Here is a 9,295-nt window from a genome sequence, read left to right on the forward strand (position 1 = left end):
GAGAGCTGAAGGAGCCTTGCCTCGATTTATCTCTGCTTGTTCCAAAAGCACCTGGGATTTGATAGAGATGTTTGCAGCCGGACTGCAAGAGGTATGTGGTGGTCAGCTGCCCTGAACTGACTCCGACTTGACCGTAGGAAGAAGCCTGTGCAGAAGAGACCTGAAGGCGTCTGAAAGCCCCAGAACAGAGCTCTCCCCACCTCTTCCCACCCTGCGTCACTGCAAAGCCCATGAACAATTCCAGGGAATAAAAACTTAGTCTTGGTGATAAAATAAAGTCTAACCTTTTCTTTTCCTTTGTGCTTGGTCTAGTTTCACTGGTTCACAGGGGGCCACGTGCAGAGGCCTTGCTTTAGTCCAGAGTTCCTGATGAAAGACGGCTGCATCCACACTTTAGCTCTCCGGCCGCGTGTAGGATGCTGCGTGTGACACCACCTTAACCAAGATGGCGGTGGCAGTGGGCTGTGTGCAGAGATGCCACACCTGGCCCTGCAATCTGGGACATCAGAATTCTACTCACCCTCAAGGGCCCAATTCAAATGGCACCTCCTCCACAGAGTCGTGTCTGGAATTCGCCTTAAGAAGGAGTCACTTCTTCCTCTACCTGAGGAAGAAAGCTAATCCTTATGGAGAAATGAAGACATGGGAATGAATGAAGACCAAATCCCTGGTATGGAGACACTTCTAAAAGCTCACCATGATTTTGCCCTTCTGTTCCCTCTCTTGCCACAGGTAAAATAATAAAAACGAAAAATACCATTTTGTTTTGGGGGCTTGCCCCTTCAAGAAGCAGCTGGTAAACAGTAAACCTCATTACACAACGCACATTCCAATTAGAAGTTTAAGGCCCGGGAGTGGAAGGATGGGTCAACCCCTTGCCATTGTGAACAAACGAACCAGTAATAAACCCAGCTAACCAAGAGGAATGGGACTTGAATATCTCTACTTACTCTTTCTAGCCCTGCAAATGGGCTTGTGGGGTTGGCATTCAAAAGGAAAAAAATAAAGTCAGTTTAAACTTGCGGTGATTTATGTCTTGCCAGGTAAGTTATTTTAAATTGCTCAAGAGTAACATGAGGGCAAGTAATTATAAAATCAGAAAGGTTATAGCTATATATCTATAGCTACACATCTATATGACAGTATCTCCTTAGAGACAACAAATACCAATATAATAGAAAATTCGAGAAATTTGTTGTAACCAGATCTGGTGTTTATAATTAAATTAATTATAGTAATTATAATTACTTTTATCACTTTTCAGATGGATGATATCAATCAGGCTTTTTGAACCTAAATGCTGTCATCCTGTAGAGTGGTGGGGGTTTAGTCACCAAGTCGTGTCTGACTCTTTGCGACCCCATGGACTGTAGTCCACCAGGCTCCTCCATCCATGGGATTTTCCAGGCAAGAATACTGGGGTGGGTTGCCATTCCCTTCCCCAGGAGATCTTCCCAACCCAGGCACTGAAATCAGATCTCCTGCATTGCAGGCAGATTCTAAACTCCATCAAGGCCTTCTCAAATATTTTTTGTGTATGCGTCCACGTCACTGCTCCCTACTGGAATGCCTTCTCTGGTCACGAGCCTCACAAACCATCTCCATCTTCCCAGACCTGGGACAGAACTCATCCCTGCTCTGGGCCCAGGGATTCCAGGCAGCTGTCACAGAGCTTTGATGTTGGGTCATCCTCTGCCCTCTGGGTTGGCAAAGGCAGAAATGTAAACAAATGATTACAGTGAACTGCGACAGTGTTCTGAATGGAGATGAAAAGGAGTCATTCTGTCTGTGGTTAATGGAGGGACCGCAGAGCCTCGGGTTCATTGAAAGGGGGTGGGGGGCGCTGTTTATAGGAAAATGGAATCTGAGATGCCTGTATGGTGACTGGTGCTGACCAGGAGCAGACAGACCACGCAGAGGGCACCAGGAGGAGCAGAGTGTCAGCTTGGTCCAAGACCCACAGCAAGCAAGTGTCGCCAGTGCTTCAGTGTGCCCCCGGCGGGCAGTGCCCGGCAGCCCCGAGCTTCGTGCTGGGGAAGATGACGACAGGGTTTGGTCTGAACACCACATCACCCGAATGCAGCCCATGGGGAGGCTGCGGTCTCCATGGCTCCCCTTTCTCCCGCTCCCTCAGCCTTCTCGCTCCTGCTCTGCGTGGCCCGAGGCAGGGCAGGAGGTCCCGAGAGCCAGGTAGACAGGCAGGCAGCCCCACTGGACCCGGGGAGCGGGCAGACCTGACCAGCTCTCTGCTCCCACTGGGCCAGACCTTAGCCACTCTCTGGAATTGACTTGAAAACTTGGCCGGAAGAGCATCACCCAGGCTTATGCAGTGGCTGGCACATGGCTTGGATGTCAGGGACAGGGGAGGCAGCATTGTAGCTGGAGCTTTAGAGAAAAATGCTTATACTGAGGACAGTACAAAGAGCCGTCAGCACGTGGCCAGCTCCGGGCCAGCCTCCCGGACACCGCCGCCTCCACGCCTCTCTCCAGGTTGGTCACAACTTTCCTTCCAAGGAGCAAGCATCTTTTAATTTCATGGCTGCAATCACCATCTGCAGTGATTTTGGAGCCCCCAAAAATAAAGTCTGACACTGTTTCCCCACCTATTTCCCATGAAGTGGGACCAGATGCCATGATCTTAGTTTTCTGAATGTTGGACTTTAAGCCAACTTTTTCACTCTCCTCTTTCACTTTCATCAAGAGGCTTTTTAGTTCCTCTTCACTTTCTGCCATAAGGGTGGTGTCTAAAGTAATTAGCCTCCAATTAAAATAAATTATTTAAAACAAAATACGGGCTTGATTGCATGTACTCCTCCTTCACCAAAATCACATGTGTACTGTCCTCCTCCCTGCCTCTTTGGAGCAGGTCCTCAGAGCTATCTGAGGTGCTTGCTGTCTGTCTCCTGGGCTGCGGTCCTCACTTTGCACCAAACAAAATTTAACTTACAGCTCTCATTGCGCATTTTTTAAGTCGACATATGGTATATGGATCATATCTCAATAAAAAAGATCAATTTCTTTTGACATTCAGGCTGCACATTGGGCTCCAGACATTTATGTGCTTTAATTTTTTTGGTCTACCCTGGATCTGAGGAGGAAGGATAAGGGAGGTCAGGCTCTGGCACCTTAAATCCGGATTTGTGTCAGCATTTCCCCACACGTTAAATCGTTAAAACTTGGCCTCAGATCTCTGAGCCTGTATAGTGGTTCTAATTTTATCTGCAGGAATCTGAACTTGGAGAGGGGTGAATTTAGTGGAGGGTGACGTGAAGAAGCAGCACTTGGCAGCCTTAATAAAACAGGCAGGTGTCAGGGGAACTGCCTGTGATGGTCATTAACAGTGAAGTCCTGACAGCGCTGTGGTCACGCTGACCCGCCAGCGTGCAGAGGGTGCTGTATTTCCCAGACCTGTGGTCACTCCACACCTGCTGCTCACCGAAGTGTGTGGATCAGCTCTGTGAGGCAGGAGCTGTTCTCATCCTTTCCTTCTGAATGAGGCTCAGAGGTTCCATGACTTAGCTAAGGTCACAGGCCCACCTGGAACCTACAAGAATGTGTAGCAACAGCCTGCTCAGAGGATCCCGACTTCAAACATAGATGGGTGTCGTGGAGAATATACACAGTTCGGAAGACAAGGCTCCGTGGGTAAAACCACAGAGGAACCGCCCTCTCCAATGAGACACATCATTTTCTGGCAGCTCAAGTTGCCCCAGAAGGGAGAGGCTGTCAAGGAAAGAACTGAGCTCCCCATTCCTGGAGGCATTCAAGCTGAGGCCACCCAGACAGGGAGGCTGAGGAGCAGACTCCCAAGGAAGGGGTACAGGTTGAAGCAGATGAGCCCTAAAGCCCCCCATCATTCCTGCATCTTGGGATCCCAAGACAATACACAGATGTCTCTGGGTGTCTAAGGCTCCAGAGTCTTACATATCTCAGCGGGCCCCGTCTTCTGTCCAAGTGAAGACTGCGGTTCGTCCACTGGTTATGTTGGCAGAGCAGCTGTTTTCATAGCTTCCTTTTAGAAAACACAAGAATAACAAAGTCTGGTATGACAAAGAGACACTTTTCCTTGAGGAAATCAGAAACCCTGCTTCACAATGAAACCCCAAGCAGAGGACTGGATGGTGAATTTATTCTTTGCAGCTGTGAGCACTGGCCTTCTTTGGTGGGGAGCTGGTTGTGTGTATACTGAAGGGTCTACATGGGGGCTCATTGTTAAGATGGCTCACTATGTTGACCTCGCAAACAAAGAGTAAAATCACAGTGACCTTCAGAGTGACCAAATTACTCAAATGACATTCTTTTTCTCACTGGCACCTACCTTCTCAAAGCTATGAGACCTCCAGCTACGTGGCCACAGGACTCAACTGCAGTCTAAAAATTAAGCATCCCTTCAGAGAATTTTTCATTAGTGGGGTATAAAGAAAGACCTCATCAGAAAGGGAGGACGCTGGTTCTCCTCAAGGGCCAGTTGCCCTCTCATTTCCCTCTAATAAATTTCCCTTTTCTTGCCTGACTGCACAGTTCACTGTCTTTTTCTCTGCACTCGTCTTCCATATGCAAGCTCTGAATTTTCCCCAGAGGCTGGACTGACAATTAAACTGTAAGGGTATCTCTACGCACCAAAGCTACACCAGCAGATCCTAGGAACCAGGGCTTTCGGGAAGCATCCAAAGCCAGGTAGATGCCCTGGGACAGGAGAGGAGACACAGCATGGCCAGTGTGTGCCCAAAGGAAGAGAAAGGGGAAGCACCCGCCTCCCCTCCTCCAGCTGCCCTCCAGGCCGGCTCTTGGGGACTCGGTGCCAGCCCACACTGGTAAGTCAGGACCAAGCTGTCAGGGGAGTGCAGGTCCCCGCCCCGCATGTGAGGGTGTGCCGGGGTGGGCGGACGCGGGAGCACGCAGACCCCAAGACCACAGCCGTGCCCACTCTCACACGCGTGCTCCCACAACCCCTGGGGAAAGGACCCACAGCCCCCGCGTCACACACGAGGAGACTGAGGCTCAGAGCCGAATGACTCACTCATTCAACTCCCGAAGCTGGGCGGCGTCACAGCAGAATTCCAATCCTCGGATCTTTCTGCGGCAGCGGTCAGCCCCTGAACAGCAGGGTCGTGTGTGGTTCACTTTGTCACCCCTCCTGGGACCACAGCATCCAGCCTACGTCTGACATCCGTAAACACGCGCAGGACGTCAGTGGCGGCGGATGAGTCACGACCGCGTGGGGAGCACAGGCTGAAGTGGCCCGGGATTTCGCGACGACAGGACTGTGACAGACCAGCGGCTTCTGGCCCTGGAGTGTGGGATTGGAGCCGAGGTTCGAGGGACACAGAACCGCAGAGTCAGCGGCCTCGGGGTCCAGGTCAGCTCAGATGGTGCTCACGGTCCCCGCCAGGCACTCATCTCCCCCACGGGATACAGCAGGGGTGCTTCAAAGCAGCTGTTGCAAACTCCAGTGTTCAGAAGGGCCAGGTGCCGCCCGAGGGTGGGGAGACACCGGAGCGGGGTGGGGGGTGCGCCACGCCCTTCCTCCTGGGGCGGGGGCTCCTCGGCGCCAGTCCGTCCTGCCCGCCGGGGACGTGCACGCTCACTGTGGCTTCACAGAGGAGCTAGGTAGGCGATGCGCACGTGGGCTCACTGGCTTCAGTCATGTCCAACGCTTTGAGACCCCATGGACTGTGGCCCGCCAGGCTCCTCTGTCCGTGCGATTCTCCAGGCAAGAAGACTGGAGTGGGGTTGCCATGCCCGCCTCCAGGGGATCTTCCTGACCCGGGGATCGAACCTGCATCTCCTGAGCCTCCAGCATTGCAGGTGGGTTCTTTACCGCTCAGTCATCTGGGAAGCCCTGGGTAGGTGAGCTTGAATGCGAAATTTCAAGATGTTTAAATGGTGATCGTGAATTCAGATTTTTGTTTAATACCACACAGGTAATAATAATAACAACAATGAGAGTGAAAACGTTAAAGGTGAAGTCTGACCAGCAGGCCACTAGTTCTGTCTTTCAGCCCTGGAGAAGCTGACCAGGCTCCGGGCCCGCAGGCCTGTCCTGGCCGTCATCCGCCGGCCCTGCCAGCAGGGGGCGCTGCGCCTTCGGTTTACGTATTTGCTTTCTGCCCTCTGTGCCCCTCCCCGGGCAGCTTTTTGAGGGGCACTCTTGAAAGGCCGTCTCCAGCCGTGGCCTTCCCTTTCTGAGAAGGCGGTAAAATCAGAGACGCCGAGAGCCGCCCTCAGACCAAGGGAGTGCGTGGAGGCAGCCAGGGCAGGGGCCTGGGGGATGCTGCGGGGGTCAGTGTGGGGGTGGCGGGGTGGTGCACGCGTAGGCGCACGCAGCCCGGGCGCAGGGAAGCGGCATGCAGGGGACTCCGGCGTGCGTGTCTGTGCCCTGCTCCCTTCGGGGATCTGCACTCTGAGCCCCTGGCCTCCTGAAGCGGAGGGGACTCACCTGGGTGGGGGAAGGCTGGGAAGGCAACTCTGCTGAAAGTGGTTAAGCTGACACTGTCGGCTTTCCACCTGCGAGGGGAGAGAGATGGACAGAGAGAGACAGAGGTATAGAGACAGACAGACAGACAGAAAGAGGGAGACAGAGGCGCAGACAGAGATACAGAGAAACAGGGAGAAAGACCCTCCGAGAGGGGGCACTCCTGGGGAGTGAGACGGTGCTGCCTGGAGCTGGGTCCCTGGGTTCAGCTGGCCTTCAAGCAGCGATCACTGGTCTCTGGGCCCGGCCCAGGGAGCACTTGGCTCTTTGCTCGCTGCCAGCTTACAGATTTTGGACACGTTCTCCTTGAGTGGCTCAAGCTCAGAAGGCAGCCTGGGCTCAGCGTGCAGGCGGCCCTGGTGTCCAGGAGGGCCCGGGTCAGGAGAGAAAGCCCAGGAGGACCGGGGAGGTAGGCAGGAGGAAGGATGTGCGTGGCAGGGCCTCGGCCACCAGCAATCCTGCCTGACTATCCCCGGGATGGGGTGCCGGCTCCACGTCAGCCCACAGCCCGCGTCACCCTGGTCAGTCCTCGGATACTCAGGCAGTCCAGGCATTGCTATCACCCTCCACTCCCCGCCCCGACTGTCCAGGGGATGGAACGAAGGGCAGAGAGGCTAATGCTGTGCCCAAGGAGGCACGATTTCTAACTAGCAGAGCTGACAGGACGAGGCACTCCCAAGATCGCCAAGAGGATTTGCAGTCTCAGGACGCTGAGTGCTGCCCTCAGCAAGATGCTGGCCTGGGCATGGTCCTGCCTCCCCATGTCCCCAGCCCCGAGGCCCGCCTCCCTCCCAGCTGCAGCTCCGTTTCCCCCCAGGCTGCCGAGGGAGCCCCGGGGGAAGGAGTGACCCCCTCTCCAGCCCCAAGGAGCATGGGGTCCGGCCCTGGTCCTGCCCCTCACTCACTGAGACTTCATGATTGCCTCCCCCACTCCATTGACCCTTTTGTAACTGTTGATTGTTCCTCTTATTTCATTTCTAAAATTGACTTGATATTCAATGTGCTCTGAGTTTTTGAGTTCTCCACATGGAAGTTTGGGGTACTGCTTTGACAGTTTTCCCCTACCTCTTACTGAACAGCGTTCTTTTCTGACTCTCTGTCCACTGTGTTTTTTGATGAAAGAAACTGGTCCTCTGTGTGCCCCCAGAGCCTAGAGTAGCACCCAGCGCCCAGCGCCCAACACCCAGCATGTGTTGAGGACACACTGGAGCCACAGGCCCAGGGGTTTGGGGCAAGATGAAGTTATCAAGGGGTGTCAGAGCCTCAGATTTATAGACCCTGCTGAATCAGCCTTTCAAATTGGCTTAATAAGTTGGTTGTCTTAAAGGTTTGAAGTCAGATTTAATGTTCACTTTTTATAGAGCAAGGAAGGAAGGGAACTATTAAAATAATGACAAAGGAAATCTCAGTGAAGTGACATTTAAAGGGCACTGTCGGACATCCAAATTGCACAACAGAGCTCCTCGTGTGACATTATCAAGTTTGCAGTTGCCTGGCCTTAGAGAACTAAACAGGGCCTTGATGCTGGTTTTTATCCCATGTCAAGGATGAGAGGAAGGCAGAGAAAGCAGCTGAGGGACCCTGGGCTATGAAACCACAGGACTCACTCAGACGTTGCCTACCTCCAAGCTCCGTAGGAAAAAGAGCCTTGTCCTTTGGTTTAAGCCTTAAATGCAGGGGAAAGCAGTCAAATAATGTAATGTTTGTGATGTTTTTTCATAATATTGAAAATCAACCAAGATGGAGAATGATTTACTAAGATGATTATACAATTTATACCCTAAATAATATTTATATCAAGTGGGACTTTTTAATAAGAATTTGAAATAATATTTAGGACATGTTTGTAATGATATTGGCCAATACTTATAAAATTAAGAATCAAACCATGATATAGTTGGACACTTCCTGTATATTCTCAGTAACATTCAAAATGGCTTTTTCTTAATTAAAAAAAAGTCTAGATTAAAAATACTCCAAATTGTTCATAGTGAATATTTGCAAACTTATTATTTGGGAAGATTTTAATTTTAAACATTTTAGTAGACTATTTTTCTACTAAATATGCGTAGACATACTTTCTATGGCATCTGTTTTGCAGGAAGAGAAAAAATAAAAGTGTACACATATGAGAAAACTAAAAGCAAACATCTTCCTTGAGTCTCTGCAGATTCCTGTATTTCTTCTGGAATTTATTTATAAATATGAATCTATCAATTTATTTATGTCATAAAATTAAAATACAGATATTTATAAGTTACAGATTTATAACTTGTAAATATGTTATAAATTTACTCATAAATATAAATTCAATAATGCCTTCTTGAAGCAGACTTAAATATAAATAAGAAACAACTGAATTTCATACTATAACGTGGAACTGGTTTCTGAGAGAACTGAGGCAGCTTTTGTGACCCGAGTCTCACACCGTGTTGGTCACACAGAAAACTTTCCACATTGGCTTCTTGGCCTCCTCTCGTCCTCTCACTGACACCAGTGAATTATCATCAGGTTTGCTGTGTTGTATGAGGAGCAAGTTATTTTCCTACAGAAAACCCCTCTATGAAGCTGAGTGGCTGCAGACACCCCGGGCCCTGTGCTAACATCATTCCCCAGCCGATCTGTCCTGACCTACCCTAGGTCACCACTCTACTCCTAACTCATGCAACTGTGAGAACTGGTTCATGTAATTACAGAGACTGGCAAGTCCAACATCTGCAATGTGGGCCGGCAGGCTGGAGATGCAGGAAGATCTGCTGTCGCCATTCAAGTCCAAAGGCTGTCCGCTGCAGAATTCCCTCTTGCTTGGAGGAGATCAGG

General features: G+C 50.9%; 1 long non-coding RNA gene across 1 annotated transcript; it reads right to left on the reverse strand.

Annotated features, from left to right (window-relative positions):
* Nucleotides 1–292: 292 nt before the first annotated feature.
* Nucleotides 293–5,492, reverse strand: LOC139038374 (uncharacterized). Its single transcript, XR_011491342.1, has 3 exons — nt 5,021–5,492; nt 3,925–4,012; nt 293–496 (listed from the first exon to the last, which is right to left on the reverse strand). It is a non-coding gene; the product is annotated as an uncharacterized lncRNA (long non-coding RNA).
* Nucleotides 5,493–9,295: the final 3,803 nt, after the last annotated feature.

This window comes from Odocoileus virginianus, chromosome 15 (genome assembly GCF_023699985.2).
Source record: "Odocoileus virginianus isolate 20LAN1187 ecotype Illinois chromosome 15, Ovbor_1.2, whole genome shotgun sequence".
NCBI lineage: Eukaryota > Metazoa > Chordata > Mammalia > Artiodactyla > Cervidae > Odocoileus > Odocoileus virginianus.